The sequence below is a fragment of the Balaenoptera ricei genome, chromosome 7 (assembly GCF_028023285.1).
Source record: "Balaenoptera ricei isolate mBalRic1 chromosome 7, mBalRic1.hap2, whole genome shotgun sequence".
Classification (NCBI taxonomy): domain Eukaryota; kingdom Metazoa; phylum Chordata; class Mammalia; order Artiodactyla; family Balaenopteridae; genus Balaenoptera; species Balaenoptera ricei.
The window spans coordinates 59,401,597-59,418,442 of NC_082645.1; the positions used below are offsets into that span (position 1 = coordinate 59,401,597).

Genomic DNA, 16,846 nt, shown 5'->3' on the forward strand with positions numbered 1-16,846 from the left:
ATCTTGTACAATAATAAAGGATATCCTTAGTATCCTTAGTATCCTTAGTATGGTAATCAGGAAGTTCACTATTTGGAGAAAGTTGAAAAATTATAAACTAGTTAATGAAATATTTATATAGACAGAACCATATGAAGTTGGTTGACCATTTTTAATTCACAAATGGCAATTTCATAGGGTTCAACCTTATATATGAACATTTAATCGTCAAAGAATAGTAGGATGTGTGTGTGTCTGTGTGTCTGTGTGTGTCTGTGTGTGTGTTTGGGGGGGATTATTACCTTTAATAACCTCTACTATGAAATTCCCTAAATACATTGGTTAACTTACATGATGTTTCTTGGCCAAAATTAACCACAGAATATGTTAAATCTAGTGTCTTATAAGAATGTATATGTTATAACTTGGGTTTAGAAAAAAGAAGTCTGCCTTTAGGTTAAAAAGTGTAAAGATACAAAATGGTTCACACAGGAAGGTTAGTGAAAGAAATGTAGAAAAGCCTTATGTTTACAAGAGGAAAGCTGGAAATAAAATAGTTAACATTTTAACTGTGAGAGGAGGAAGCAAGGCAATTTACATATACTTCAAACGATCTCACACTATTGAGAAAACCTGCAAATCCTGCAAAGAATTAGAGGGAAAAGCCAAAGTCAATACACTTCAAATACCCTTGATGTTTCACAGACACTAACGAGAAAGCATCTTCTGGGTAAGTTCACACTTTGCACAAAATAAATATTAATTCTGTTGTTGGTAATTTTCCAAAAAGTTAATATTTTACAGTTCAGAATTTTATTCCTTAAGTTTGCCTTTGAAGCTGGAAAATTGCTTTTTGAAGTTATGTTTTCATAATCCTAGGAATTCAGTCCAAGAATGAAAGATGCCATTAAAGATTTATTTACAAAGATGTCATCAAAACCGTATTTTTATAGTTACTGTTCGCCACTTAAATCTTAGGCCTAGCATAGTGTCTAATATAAAATAAGCACTCAATAAATACTCTTGAAAGAAGGAATTACCGGAGAAGAGTCGGAAATTTCCGAATTGGAGACTGGTTGAATAAATGATGGATAAATTGTGGTTTATACATACTATATAATGTATGGCCACTAAAAATGTTTTTTGAAGACTTATTAAAGACATTGGGGACATATTAAGACATTGGAGAGAATGTTAAGCAAAGAGGAATGCTAACAATGTGTACACTATCTAATACAAGTTTTATAAAGTAAATATATACACGCACACAAAAAGGCTAGAAGGAAAAATAAAATTATTGACTAAGGTGGTTTTTATTGTTTTCTTTGTGTTTCTCTTCATCTTGCAAACTGTCTGTCATGAGCACGTACTACTTTTATAATCAGAAAAACACTAAATGTTAAACATTTTTTATGATGCTCTGCTAACAATTAGATCTGTGATAAAAAAAATTAACCATTCAAAACAGTGAGTTTAAGATAGTTGTCGTGGGGTGATTGAACATTTTTATAAGTGTGTTTGGCTTTTCCCCTTCACTTTGTTAGAATAAACCCTCACTAGATACATACTTTTGTAATTTATTCAGCGGCCTGAATGCACCAGCCAGAGCTAAATTGTGCTCTACGCTTGAGTATAACACCGAAAATAACTTCTGTACAAAAGTTATAGAGATAGGTGAATTCTTTCTTTTTTTAAGCTTGCCATCCTTTTATTCACTATAAAATACACCACTTAAGTCCACATTGCTTAGTCCTCTGCCTACAGGTGTAAAGCTCCAAAGCATCCAAAGGTCTAGGGCCCCAGAACTGGCCAAATTCACTCAGTGTTTGAGGAACAGTGACATAGAAGCCCACAACTGATAGAAATTATACACCAGTGGTGACATCTAATCACAGAATATTGAGGGGCAGGGACACCTCCCTTTCTCTCATAATTTCTTTTTTTAATCTTCCAGTTTTATTGAGATATAACTGATATACAGCACTGTATAAGTTGAAGGTGTACAGCATCATGATTTGACTTACATACATCATGAAATGATTACCACAATAAGTTAGTGAACATCATCTCATGTATATACAAAATTTTTAAAAAACAAAAAAATATTTCAGGTGAATTATTTTTAAAGTTATACAAAGATGAAATGTAATGTTTTTTCATCAGAGAGAAATAAAATAACCAACATGGGTTTAAATAGGCCCTGGGCCAGGCACTTTACCTAATGATCTTTAATCCTTACAGCTACCCTGGATGCAGAGACTTTTATTCACATACATAATATTATAGTAAAAGTAATCATAATAGCTAAGCATTGCTGATCAATTGTCATGTGCCAGGCTCTGTGTCAGGGGCTTATTTTCTCTCAGTTCATGTTCTGAGCAAGTAATGTTATCATCCCCACTTTGCACTTGAAGACCCTGACCCAAAATGGAAGCCATATCTGTTTAACCACTTCTCCATGTGGAGAAAATACTTTTATTCTCCAAGGTCATTAAACTATTTTTGTCCCTTCTTTCAGGAACAATAAATAAATAATGAGGGCTTCCCTGGTGGCACAGTGGTTAAGAATCCGCCTGCCAATGCAGGGGACACGGGTTTGAGCCCTGGTCCAGGAAGATCCCACATGCCGCGGAGCAACTAAGCCCATGCGCTACAACTACTGAGCCTGTGCTCTAGAGCCTGGGAGCCACAACTACTGAAGCCTGCAAACCTAGAGCCCGTGCTCCTTAACAAGAGAAGCCACCGCAATGAGAAGCCCGCGTACCACAACGAAGAGTAGCCCCTGCTCACCGAAACTAGAGAAAGCCCGCGCACAGCAACGAAGACCCAATGCAGCCAAAAATAAATTAAATAAATAAATAAATAATGAAATCACTGCATTCTACAAATGGGCTTGAGCTCTTCTGTTGCAGGAAAGAGGGGTGAAGAGGAAGTTTAATCAGTTAGATTTGGGGGTTTCTTACATTTCCTTGGAGCAGGACAATGGGAATAGCCAGTCAGACATTACCCATTTATCAACAGTAAGCAAATTCATCAGACCTAATGTTTTAAAAGGTATTGATCAAGAAATATAATGAATTTTCCTTGGCCTTTATTGAACAAAAAGTCTTCAGTCAAACTTAAGATATAAGGGTGTTCCGATAACAGAGGAGGTAGTAGTTTGCTATGTCCTTATCAAGCTAGGGATGTATTTGTCAAGGATTTCACTGAGCGCTCTAAGAAACATCCATGCTGAAACTTCCATTCTGGCTTTTTCCCTTTGCCTCTTTCCTACCATCCAGGGCTCCAAGGAGATTTAGAGTGAATGTGAACAGATGATTAAGAGAATTTTTTAAAACTTTATTTACTTTATTTTATTTTTGGCTGCGTTGGGTCTTCGCTGCTGCGCGCAGGCTTTCTCTAGTTGCCGCGAGAGGGGGCTACTCTTTGTTGCGGTGCACGGGCCTCTCATTGCGGTGGCTTCTCTTGTTGCGGAGCTCCGGCTGTAGGTGCGCGGGCTCAGCAGTTTTGGCGCAGGGGCCCAGTTGCCCCGCTGCCGGACCAGGGATCAAACCCGTGTCCCCTGCACTGGCAGGCAGATTCTTTAACCACTGCGCCACCAGGGAAATCCCAGGAGAATTTTAAAATAACAGAATCTCCGTATACCCTTGGTTCCTGAAATGGTCCACCTGGTTCCATTTTATTAAAATATAATTATAAAATTTACCATTTTTTAAAGCATCTCTACATGTCAGAACTTTATATACTTTATGTCATTTGAATCTGACAACCATCTACCAAAGTTCATATTCCCAGAGGGCACCTAAGAGGTTAAATAGCGATTATACCTCATATAGCTATTTAGTGAAATTCGCATCCAGATTTGATTCCAGAAAATGGGCTTCCTTCAAAACACGGTGCCTAGCAACAAATCGACCCTGGTGACTCCCTGCAACCAAAATGGAGAAAACCAATTCCTTCCTAGAAGCCAAGCTTGAGGGACAATTAGAATTTTCTAATAGAAATGCTCTCCACCCTCTTCTGTGACCAAACCACTTATTTAAGCAGTAAAACCTTCCATTGGCCAATGTCAATTTCATATCCCCCGCTAGTGGGAGAGGAGGGTCCCTGGTTCTAATCATTTGAATCTGATCTGTGGGGAAACGCCGCCAGAGCCCTCCAGGAAACCCATAATCTTTTCAGGGCAACCTAAGGTTGGGGGAACAAGTCCTGCAGGGGACATCGGTTCATCCACATCCACGGACAACCCTCTCTCCCAACTCAAGACATCTTTTACTCCATAGGTTAGGTTTAAAACACTAACGAGGCCGCCCTGCCTTTTCCCCTCTCCCCGCCATGAATAAGATCAGGTATGGACAACGAAATTCCAATCCCCCTCCATTCTGCCCTTCTCAGAGTAACTGGTGCACATGCGGACTCTCAAATGAGTGTGTCTGACGGTGTATGCAGTCAATTCTCTGCGCGATAGGACTCCAACCGCCGACCTCTACAGGCCACGGGTCACTGGGGGCTTACCTTCCTAGACTCCCGGATCATGCTCCGCCCCCGCCCTGCCCCGCCCCTCAGCCCTGCCCCGCCCCTCAGCCCTGCCCCAGGCTCGCCCCGCCCCTTCCCCCTCGCCCCTCCGCAGCTTCCCAGTCCCCGGCGCGCGCAGTCTCGTCTCCATGGCGACGCGGCGTCTACGGCTCCTCGCTCCCAACACCGAGCCGACCAGGAGCTGGGCTAGCAGCTTTCTGTGTCAACCCTTCAAAGCTAGTCGGCGTGAGAGGGCCACAGGCGGGTAAGAAGCGCCGCATCGACCACGGTCGCCCTCTCCCCATCCCAGCGAGCAGCCTGACCCAGTCCTCACCTCGGGCTCCCCCAGGCCCGGCGCCTGAGCCCGCAAACTTCTCTGCCTACTCCAGGTTCAGGCTCTGGCGCTCCAACGCAGCCGAGGCGGCGCGCGAGGAGGTAGGATCCGCGCGGCCGGAGGTGCAGCTCGTAATTGGCTTTCTCCTCTGGCTGCAGTCGGGCACTGAGGAAGGGATATTTGTGTCCGGGTGGGTGTGATAACTGGGCAGTTTTGACAGACGTGTCTACACCACCGTTCTCTGACCTGCCGAGTCGCACGCGCCAACTCCTCCACCTCCCCCCCCCAAAAAAACAATGGAAATAGCCACGTTCCATCCAAGGGCTTCCGGCTACTTCCCTCTGCCCGCAGGCACCCCCCCTTTTTTTTCTTACTTTTTTTTTTTTTTTGAAACTTCTTAATGGCCAATAGGAGCGAGCACTCAGCTGGCTGTAGTTAACACGTCATTACTCCCTAGTCCGAGTTGCCATAAAAAATTTCTGTGGAATTTGAACAAATCATTTAACCTCCTCCTCTGGCCTTGTTTTCATCTTCTGTAAAATGAGGGGCTTGGACAGCGGATCACTTCTAAGGTCTAGTCTCAGCCTTCTGTGAGATAACGAAATTGACTTGAGATTTCTAAAATCAAGATCCTGGGGTCTTTTGACTACTCAAACTACACAGTGCCCCTATAGCATTTTAGTTAACACATAGCATCACTATAAATTTATCGTCTGACTTCCCAGAGGGTATAGGTGAATTGGAGGAATCTGTTATTACCCCCAAGAGACCCCTGGAAGTTGCTTTTTAAAAATAAATCTGAAAAAGACACTGAAAATGTCTTTTGATTTATTTCATTCTCCTAAAAACCAAGTACAATGATCACCAAGTCCACCTTGTTAATTTTTTTTTTTTCTAATTGAAGTTTTGTTTTTTTAAATCTCAGGAAAACAGTAGCACTGCTCTTTAAGTGTTAAGAGTTTACCAGAGCTGAATTCCAACACCTTTGTCGGATTCCACTGCACCACTCCAGAATTCCAGAGCGTCCTACCCCACCACCACACACATTCAGCACCACCATTTGAGCTCAGTCTTCAATATTTTCTCCCCCTTCATTGCCCAAGCCAGGCCCAATTGTGCACTTAGAACGGACTTCCTTAGTCAGGGTTCAGCTTCCGCACTGTCCTTGCTAGGCTGTAGGTAATAATAACAATAGTAATAGGAAGAGGAAGAGTTGGAGTGATTATCATTGTAGTAGGAGATAGGTGCTACTGTTATTTATTATTAGCTATTTATATTAACCCTCACAGTAACTCTGTAAGGCAGGTAGTATTGAAACCACTAGGTGGCGTTTGGAGGGGCTCCAAGGAGCTCTGGTGCTTTGTCTCCATGAAGAAAGAATTTAGCAAGAGGCAAAGTGATAGATAAGAAGTGATTTATTAGAACAGGACGCCTGTGAGGCTTACAGGAGGGCAGGCAAGAGGGTGCTGTGCCCAGAACTAAGTGAGCTACAGTTTTATAATCAAAGGAAAAGTGGGAGAGGGGGAGCCCCCCTTCTTCCTCATTCTTGAGTAGACATCACGCTTCCATCATCAGTTCCTCCTCCACATTGGGCGGGAGAGTTTTCTTATCCCTACATGGTCAAACTGAGACTCTCATGGTGCAATGGAAATGAGCAAAAAGGTGGTAACATATACTAAAATATGGTAAATCATCTCAAGTTTCAGTATAATGTCACCTTTTCCTTATATGTTTGTTTTTTATGCACGCAGAAGAGTGTGTCCTAAGAATCATTAACTTACTGAGTTCACTGGGCAGGATGTGGGTCTCATTCCACTATTGTTTTATTGTTTTGGGGCTTGTCTCATGCTTCTGTTGCATGGTTTTGTTGCTAAGCAAACCTGCCTTCTTGAGTGATCATTAACTTACAGGGGTCTCCCATACTTTTTTCTTTACTTGCAGTCCCCTAGGGGGATTAACTATTTAATCACTCTGTCCCTATTTAATCACTCTGTCCCTATTAGTATTTTTATCTCATTTTACACTTGAGGAAAGTGAATCATAGAGGGATTAAGGAACTTGCTCAAGATCACACAATTTGCTGGGATTTGAACATAGGCAGTCAGACTCCAGAGTCTGAGCTCCTTGCACTATATTATGCTGTAAAAGAAATATATAAAATTTACAGGTGGTCAGTTTTAATTATGAATGTAACTGATAGATGATCACTGAAACCATTTTATACACATTTGAGACTATATAATGAAATATTGCCCTCTGCCTGTCCTATTATGTTTCCCCACTAAGCTCCTCTAGGATGGAGGATGGTGCTTAATCATCTCTGTCTCTCCTTCTCACCACAATTTCAGGCCCTGAGCATGTAGCTGCCTACTTATTAAATCATTCTTTGCCTATTAGAATAAAAGGTAGCTTATAAAAACAAATAGCACAAAAGGCTAAAATAATTGCACATGTGAGATGAAAAAAAAATATCAGTATTATAAGAGAAACCTAAAATGAGAATTTTTTGAAATCTGAATTTTAAATATTGGTAACTCATTTTATAAATCGGTTTTCTGAAGCTTTATAGAATCCAAATAAAACCTATTTGGCCCTATTGGGTGCTGGTTAGTGAACACTTACCTGAAGAGTGGGGATATGAGATGTTTTACATTCTTTATTTGGTACCAAGTCTTTATAATCTGGTGTGCATACCTCAAATTGAACTAATCATGTTTCAAGTGCTCAATTGCCACATTTGGCATGTGGCTACCATGTTGGACAGCAAAACTCTAGTTTAATATGTTCTTTTCCCTTTGATTTCTTGTTGCCTTCCTTCCTGTTCCATTCATTTAACAGATATTTATTGAGCACCAGTTTGTGTGACATGGAGTGCATTAGGTACTAGAGATTTTTTTTTTTTTAATGGCTTGAATTTATCTGTTCTTTGTAGCCAAAAAAACTAGCTGAACTAACTAACCCCTCTTCCCTGGGGTTTTGGTTGTTGAGAGAGGCAATTTTTCCTTAAAAGCTAGAGCCGTATCACATAAAAATTAAGAATTGCTGGGAGCCATGTTTTGCATTACTTATGGAAAATCTGTCTGCAGTGAGAGAGAAGGATGAGACCCAGGTGGGGAGAAGCGAAGGTGAACAAGGGAAAGCCCCCACCTAAGCCCCGCCCCCACCTAAGCCCCACCCTCTCCTTGAACACAGCTGTAGCCACTGTGTCCTGACTTCCACGCAGCTTGGGTATTCAACTCATGGATTCTATGAGCCAGGGCTTCCCTTTTTGTGCCTGAGCTACCTTGAGCATGGTTTCTGTAACTTGCAACCAAGAGTCCAGGCTCACACAGCTAAGAAGCTAAGAAGCAAGACCTTTCTTTTAGAAATGAGCCCATGATGACCCCCCACCCTTCTGTGACCTGAACCCCAAAGTACATTTTTATTTACATAATACACAGAATTTTTCAAACATACGTAATCACATAATTATGCCTTTTCAAATCATTTTGTCATGTACATTTTTATACTTATCTAATATCTAAATACACTCATCTTCTGATTAATACTACCCATCTTTCTATGTAAGGCTTTCAGTACTTCTTTTCTTAAAATAAATCTATATCTGCTTTTCCATAGCTCTTTTCTTAGAATGATCCCTCCCAATTCTATGGGCCTTTTTTTTTTAAATTATAAGAGCATTCTAAAGCCAATTAAATTACTTTACATCGTTCCAATGGTTTTATTCAATCAGTGAATATCTGAGTACCTTTAAAGTGGTGTAGCACCCACACTCATGGGTAACAGCCAGTTTCGGCTCTCCAGAAACTTCTGGCCTGGTGGTGCATTCATTCCACCTCTCTGTGCAAGGAAATGCACATATTGTATATGTGCATTTCCTTAACGGATTCTTTTCCTCTACCAGGATTCTATGCTTGGCCTTTTCTTATTCTACGTAGGCCATGCCATCCATCCCCACTTTCTCACAGCTATCCCATACATCATCTTTTCTCTTGAGTTCTAACTCTCTTTTCAATAGAACACGATTTCAGATGACCTACAGGCACCTTCAACTCAGAATTTCCGAAAACAAACTCATTATCCCCCAGAATGTGCTCTTCTGGTCCTTATCCTGGTCATCCAAACTGGAACCATCAAACTCTTTTGTTCTCCCTCACTTCTATGTCCACTGAGTCTCAGTTTCACCTCTCTTTTTGTTCCAAGTGTACCTTCCTGGCCTTGTGCATCATCATTTCTCCCTAGACTAGAGTTTGACAGACTTTTTCTGTAAAGGACCAAATAATAAGTATTTTAGGCTTTGCAGGCCATACAGTCTTTGTCGAAACTTTTCAAGTCTGCCACTGTAGCTTGAAAGCTCCCATGACAACGTACAAACAAAGAGCATGTCTGTGTTCCCATAAGTTTCATTTATAAAGGTAGGCAGAGAGTCATATTTGGCCCATAGGTGATAGTTTGCAAGCCCCTGCTCTGGGCTGTTGTAATAGCCTCTTAACTGGTCTCTCCAACTCCCATTCTCTCTCGGGTTTACCCTCCACAGAATTTCTTTTCTAAGATAGATCTAATCATATGATTGTTATTCAGAGCCTCGTTTGCTTTCCATTGCCTACTGGTTAAAATATTTAGCACATGGTAATAACTTTTAAAATTTGATCCCACATACAAGAAGCAGGTAAAGGAAAAGGATCTACCAAGGAAATGCACATAAGCAATATGTAGACAGACAACTACAGAGTGGTGGAATGACTTACCACCAGGACAGGCTACATCTACTGCCATTGTCTAACACACGGCAGGAGTACTCTTCCCATCTACTGACTTGATCTTGACTTGGTTAAATAAATGCCACCTTCATTGTGAAGCCTGACTCAGTCTTGCCCCGTTGCAGGTAGAATTGATCACTTCTCACTCTGTGCTCCCATGGTCTATGTTAATTATAGTATTGTAGCTCTTATTACATGACAGCAGGTATGTTAGCTTCTTTTGGTTTCAAGGAGTAGGAGCTGTATTAGTCAAGGTCTCTTGGTTTCAGATGACAAAACTCCAGCTTGTTTTGGCAAATAGAGAAATCAGTTGGCCCATGGTAAAGGCAGAGGTTGATCTGGAAACTCAAATACCATCAGGAATGTGTCTGTGTCTGTCTGTCTCTGCCCCCCACACACACTCCACCCCTCCTCTGTCCCTGTCCTTCTCTCTACCTCATCTCTTCATCTCTCATCTCTGATTCTTTTGTATATTCTGCTTCACTCAGGCCACTTTCTTCCTGAAACCTAGAACCATGGCAGTTGAAAGCTCTACTCTCATATTCTCTTACCTTTGTGACAGTTCCACTTGGAAAAGCCTCAGAAAAAGGTGTGGTGAACTTAGTTTGGATCACAGGCTCAATCCTTGGTTCAGTCACTGTGTTAGCTTATGAATTACCATGATGGGTCTGTGCTAGGACAGCACTGCTCTTGTGTTCAGGGGGGCTGGATCTGTCAACCACATAAGGGGGGATGAGCTATAGGCAGACAATGCCTTATTCTAGGGATATTTGTAGAAATTACAATACGTGGGGGAATATAGCAAACCCAGAGAATAGGCCTCAGAACTGGATTCTGGAACTTGAAGCTTGTTCAGAGACAGTTCTGTTGACTGGACTCTCTCCCTCTATCTTTCCAATTCCGCCTCCAATGCCTTCTGACTCTCCTTGGGTATCTCCAGTCCATGAGCTCAAAAAAGAAGGGATTTGACTAATCCTGTTTGGGCATTATGGAAAATTACATTGGAGCCCCTAGAGGGAAGCATTTAGTATATTACTTTGAAGCTTGGTCTGTCCCATATATATAGGAAGTTAGTACTTTGTTTCCCCTATAAAATTCTGAGCTTCTCTTGTATGCCCAGAGCTTATCACAGACTTATCTGATACATAGTAGGTGCTCATCAAACGTTTGTTTTAAATACACATTGAATACTACATGAAAGTTAGGAGTTACCTAACTGTGTTGTTCCTTTTACCACCCGGATTGTTGAAAGACATCAGGAGAGTCTGCCCATGTTCCAAAAGGCAGAGGGTGTATTTGGTAGAGAGTCGAAGTGCTGATTAAATGAATGTTGTGATGTTAACATTAACCATAATCAGTAGTTATGAATCTACAAGGTGTGCACTTACGTACTGTTCTTTCTGGAAACCATGACTCCAATTTGAACAGGTACCACTGGGTGGAGGAGAGAATTGAAGTAGCACAAGGCCAACATAACAGCTCACGTGCCTGTAAGAGGTGGATAAACAAAGAGGTGGATACAAACGGTATTGCAAATTTTACATCGTATTTTTTAATAGATAATACATTTATTTTATTTGAAGTTCAAGAGGTATAATGGACGTAAAGTAAAAAAAACTCCCTCCCACCCCAGTCCTGCAGCTATCTCTATTTCCTCCCCAGTCAACCAATATTATCAGTTTCCTTTATGAAAACATTTCCTTTCAGAGAGATTTTTTGCTATTAATACTCAATTGAAAAATACATAGTTGTGCAATGGCCGTACCTTTTTCTGACCAATTATCAGTCTCTGCTTTAACTTTACCTGTGTTCTCAATTACTCTCCTTTTTCCCTGGAGTCAGTGATCTTTCTAAGCAAGTATCATTACTTTAGGGCTTATGTGATTAATTAATTAATTAAAAGTCCTTAGAGCTAGTCTGCTTGTCTCAATCGCAGTAAAGCCTCCTTTTTATTTCCCTAAGCAATCTTAATCAGCCCCATAGGGCAACGTCCCAGTTTTTCGTTTGGATAAAACATCAAGTTGTTTCTACCATGTCCCTCCTATGTGCCGGGCACTGTGCTAAACTTTTTACCCAGATCATCCTATTTAATCTATTTAGTCCTTATAATGATCCAATGAAGTTGGCACCATTGTGATCCCTGATTTACAGACAGAGGAACTGAGGCCTACAGAAATTAACTTACCCAAGCTTACATGGGAAGTGGCAGAACTGGGACGTGAACCCAGTGTCTTTACTCAAGAGCACAGTTCTTTTTTTTTTTTTTTTAATTGAAATATAGTTGATTTACAATGTTGTGTTAGTTTCTGGTGTACAGCAAAGTGATTCAAATATATATATATATGTGTATATATATGTATATGCACATACATATATATATATTCTTTTTCATATTCTTTTCCATTATGGCTTAATTACAAGTTACTGAATGTAGTTCCCTATGCTATAGAGTAGGATCTTATTGTTTTTCTATTTTATATATAGTAGTTTGTATCTGCTAATCCCAAACTCCTAATTTATTCCTTTCCCTACTTTCCCCTTTGATAACCATAAATTTGTTTTCTGTATCTGTGAGTCTGTTTCTGTTTTGTAAATGAGTTCACTTATATCATGTTTTTAGATTCCACATATAAGTGATATCATATGATGTTTGTCTTTCTCTGACTGACTTCACTTAGTATGATTATCTCTAGGTCCATCCATGTTGCTTCAAATGGCATTATTTCATTCTTTTTTATGGCTGAGTAATAGTATCCCATCATATATATATGATGGAATATTATATATATATATGTTATATATATATTATATGTAAATATACATATATATATAATATATATATACCACATCTTCTTTATCCATTCATCTGTTGATGGACATTTAGGCTGTTTCCATGTCTTGGCTGTTGTAAATAGTGCTGCTATGAACATTGAGGTGCATGTATCTTTTTTGAATTAGAGTTTTCTCTGGATATACGCCCAGGAGTGGGATTAGCTGGATCGTATGGTAACTCTATTTATAGTTTTTTTAAGGAACCTCCATACTGTTCTCCATAGTGCCTGCACCAACTTACATTCCCACCAACAGTGTAGGAGAGTTCCCTTTTCTCCACAACCTCTCCAGCATTTATTATTTGTAGACTTTTTCATGATAGCCATTCTGACCAGTGTGAGGTGATACCTCATTGTGGTTTTGATTTGCATTTCTCTAATAATTAGCGATGCTGAGCATCTTTTCATGTGCCCGTTGGCCATCTGTATGTCTTCTTTGGAGAAATGTCTATTTAGGTCTTCCACTCATTTTTGGATTGGGTTGGTTGTTTGTTTTTGTTTATGTTTTTGGGCCATGCCTCACAGATTGTGGGATCTTAGTTCCCCGACCAGGGATTGAACCCAGGCCCTCGGCAGTGAGAGTGTAGAGTCCTAACCACTGGACCACCAGGGAATTCACAGGTTGTTTGGTTTTTTTAATATTGAGTTGTACAAGCTGTCGTATATTTTGGAAATTAATCCCTTGTTGGTTGCATTGTTTGCAAATATTTTCTCCCATTCCATAGGTTGTCTTTTTGTTTTGTTTATGATTTCCTTCGCTGTGCAAAAGCTTTTAAGTTTGATTAGGTCCCATTTGTTTATCTTTGCTTTTATTTCTTTTGCCTTGGGAGACTGACCTTAGAAAACACTGCTATGATTTATGTCTGAGAATATTTTGCCTATGTTCTCTTTCAGGAGTTTTTGGTGTCATGTCTTAAATTTAGGTCTTTAAACCAGTTTGAGTTTATTTTTGTATATGGTGTGAGGGAGTGTTCTATTGTCATTGATTTACATGCAGCTCTCCAGCTTTCCCAACACCACTTGCTGAAGAGACTGTCTCTTCTCCATAATATATTTTTGCCTCCTTTGTCGTAGACTAATTTACCTTAGGTGTGTGGGTTTATTTCTGAAGAGCCCCAGCTCTTGAGTATTACTCCGTACTGCCTCCCAAAGAATTCAGTTTTATGAAAGGAGATTGAATGAACATTTCCTAGGTAATGATAAAGCTAGACCTAGCAGAGACTGGGTTTCCATCAAGGGCTGGGATCTGTTCATCCTAGGTTTTTCTTTACCAGGTGAAAATGGGAGGAGAATTTTATGCACTGATGTTTCATCCAGGTGAAGGGTAGAATGTAGCAATCCATAAAGACCCTAGAGCTAGAAAGGAAAGGAAATCTCTAAATATAAAGGGGAGACCCAGACGTATGGGTACCCACAGAATGTGGGCATCTGTGGTATGTAAGTACCTCTCAGGAGAGGCCATCTTAGATTTCTTCTGTTAAGATCTTATTTGGTTCATTACTGCATTGTTTTGGCTTCTGAGCTCCACTGCTGTAGAGAATCAGAAGTAAAATCTTTTATTTATCCTAGAGTTTGGTCTTCTACAGCTGTTTTTCCCAAAAAGATGCCTTGCTTTTCTGATGGACTTTAGCTCTCTGTGAGCTTCTCAGAGGGATAATCAAATTAATACATATATAATGTCTGGCTTGAGCAGGGTTCCCCAGAAAACAAAGCCTACGGCAAAAGTTTGTGCACTACTGCTTTATTCCAGAGTGCAAATCAGTGTGAGGGAGACACATTTAAAAAGAGAAAAACTTAATGCAAATAAATGAAGCTTCTCTTTTATTGTCTACAATTTTGGTCCTGAATTTTATATTCCAGAAATCCCTAGGTATTACTACTTATAATTTTTAAAGCCTGGCTTGGGATATGGGGACAAGTGTTAGGGGAGGAGAGGCAAGTGAATTATTACTTATGAAAAATTTAAGTGTGGCATCTCTCATACATTAAAAAAAAACCCTTAAAAGTTGATTTTTCTCTTTACAATTAGAATGAAATTTATCCAGGTATATAAAGGGCTAAGTTATAGGAAAATCAGTCTATATAGACTAACTTTAAAAAGGTACACATTCAAAGAGAAAACATTGTAAGTATTAATAAACTCATAAAGGAACTTATAAGGTAAGAATTATATTTTTAAATGCATCTTTGGAGAAAATCAAAGGTTAATTTCTAAATGCATTTATTGAAATAATATTTAAAATACTGTATCTTGAAATATGGAAAAACTTCTAGTTCTGGCTAATATACACTCTGTAAAGGTGTTTTTCATAACACGGATGAACTGGAATGTAGCAGGTAGTTTGGTTTATGTGTTGTTTTGCTTTGTTAAAGTGGAGGCAAAAGCAGTGTTGTAAACATGCGCCATACTGAATTTATGGTTTCTAGGGGTCAGCTCAGTAGGAAAGGGGCACCTCAACCTGCTGTATTGTATTTGGATCCAGATCTAGGGTCCAAGTTACATAAACCCAAAAAGGTAACAGAGAATTAGAGGCTAATTTAATACATCACTTTTCTAACATGCAAAATTTTTCCTATAGCTCTTTTTATGTAAACTCCAAGGTGAAATGGGGAAAAGGGGAAGCATTAATTTCTCTAGGCTTTTTTAAAATCTAATTTCATAAACCAGAAGAATGATGTTTTTCACTTAGGATGAAAGTAATGCTACTAAAAACAAAACCAAAATACATGCTTACTACCCTGCTGACAGACCGACTTCTGCATTCTATTTTATTTATATTCTAAATTTATACAAGTGTTTAAAGCAGTAAATATTTTGGTTTTTTGCAGGAATCATCTAGACAAGACAGAAGCTGTAAAGGTAAGAGTATATAAACTAGTTTTTAGGATGCTTTAGTTCTATTTTACCATCAGTTTATATAGTTTTGGAATAATTGGCTTTAGTATAAAATTACATTTTAGCCTAGATAATAGAAATGTTCATATAAAGGTTATGAATAAATTATTTCAAATACCTCAAACTAAAATAATACTGATAATGCTAGTTTTTATTTCTGCTTCTCTTTTAGGCACCAAAATAAGGACAGAATGGCCGATTGCTAGTGTTTGATCCAAAGGGTAAATGATTTATTACTTAAAAAGAATATGTTTGACCACCCTTTTGTCCTAAATATTAAGAAGATAGTCTACAGGGATGGTTGAGTGTGGTTGAAAGACTTAGCAATTAAATCCTTTATTATACTGTCTGTCACTCAAACAATGCCTAAATATTTGCCAGTCAGGAATTTCTATTAAGCACATCACTACTGATAAAATACTGGGTTGATTTTTTTCTTCTCTTTCGGAAAAAGTGATGATTGAACCAAATGAAGCAATGTTAGAGTAAGAAGATGTCTCTGGTTGTGCATCTGATCTATCACATGCCTTTTAAGCAATTAGAACTAGATAATGCAATCATTTGTCACCCAATTAAATTTGAAAGGCCAGAAATGCATGGATTAGCACTTAGCTTTTGCTTCAGTCAAAGCAATTGTTACTTAGATAAGAGGACATTTAAAATGAGAACTGAATTTTGATAAAAATGTAGGGGTATAGATAATATTCAAACCTACTTTTTAAATGCTTAAACACTAAGTATTCTGTATTTTACTTATATAACTTTCATCACTCATTCCTGTTTCACTTTGATACTTGCTCTCTTCTTTGAGAATATCATTTTAAAGGAATACTTACCTTAAAATCAAACAGACTCTTTGTTTACTATGAGAAGAACCATTACTACTAAATTAGGAAAATAATCACCCCAACTAGTTGAAGAGATTGATATTAAAAAAGAATCATAGCCCGGTTTCAATTTGGTAGCTAAATATTAAGTACCTGCTTTGTTCAAGGCACTGATTCTGATAATTCATCAGAGCCCTTCCTGCTATGATCGTCTCCTCTCCCCTGAAAAAAATTCAATTATTTATTCCATGAAAAATTACACTTTGAAAGTTGATTGTAAAACACATTCATGGGGATCAATTATTGATAAATTGGTAGGTGCCGTTCTAGTGGGATTCTATTCAAATTGATACTATTTTGAATTATTCTGAATATTATTGGCTGGGAAAAATTATACCTTATGCAACATATATTTCAGTTTTCATACTGTCAAAGCTAAAAATTAAAATTAGGGTCCACCTTGACTTTTGTTGTAAATTATATAGTAAAGATGTATTTTTATACTAAAGAGAAGGTAATGTATTACAGATCAATGACAGAGAATCTGTGCTTATTTCAGATTAAATGTTATAGACAACCAGAAAAAAATAAATGCCCCATTAAGTATATTAATCTGGATGTAATTATTTATTATATATCCTATTACATGGTTGAATATCTTTAAATTAAAAATCTAAGAAAAATTTTAGTAGTCTTTGAGGGAA

At 38.8% G+C, this 16,846-nt stretch overlaps 1 protein-coding gene across 4 annotated transcripts in view; it reads left to right on the top strand.

The window, feature by feature from the left end:
• Positions 1-4,599: 4,599 nt before the first annotated feature.
• The window catches only part of ERICH2 (glutamate rich 2), a 31,002-nt gene continuing 18,755 nt past the window's right edge, over positions 4,600-16,846 (top strand). For 2 of the 4 annotated variants that reach the window (XM_059928075.1, XM_059928079.1), the window contains exons 1-3: positions 4,600-4,929; positions 15,249-15,279; positions 15,488-15,536. The gene's annotated coding sequence lies outside the window, so the exon portion shown is untranslated. The remainder of the gene's footprint in view (positions 4,930-15,248; positions 15,280-15,487; positions 15,537-16,846) is intronic. The other 2 variants (XM_059928077.1, XM_059928078.1) reach the window with 2 other exon arrangements.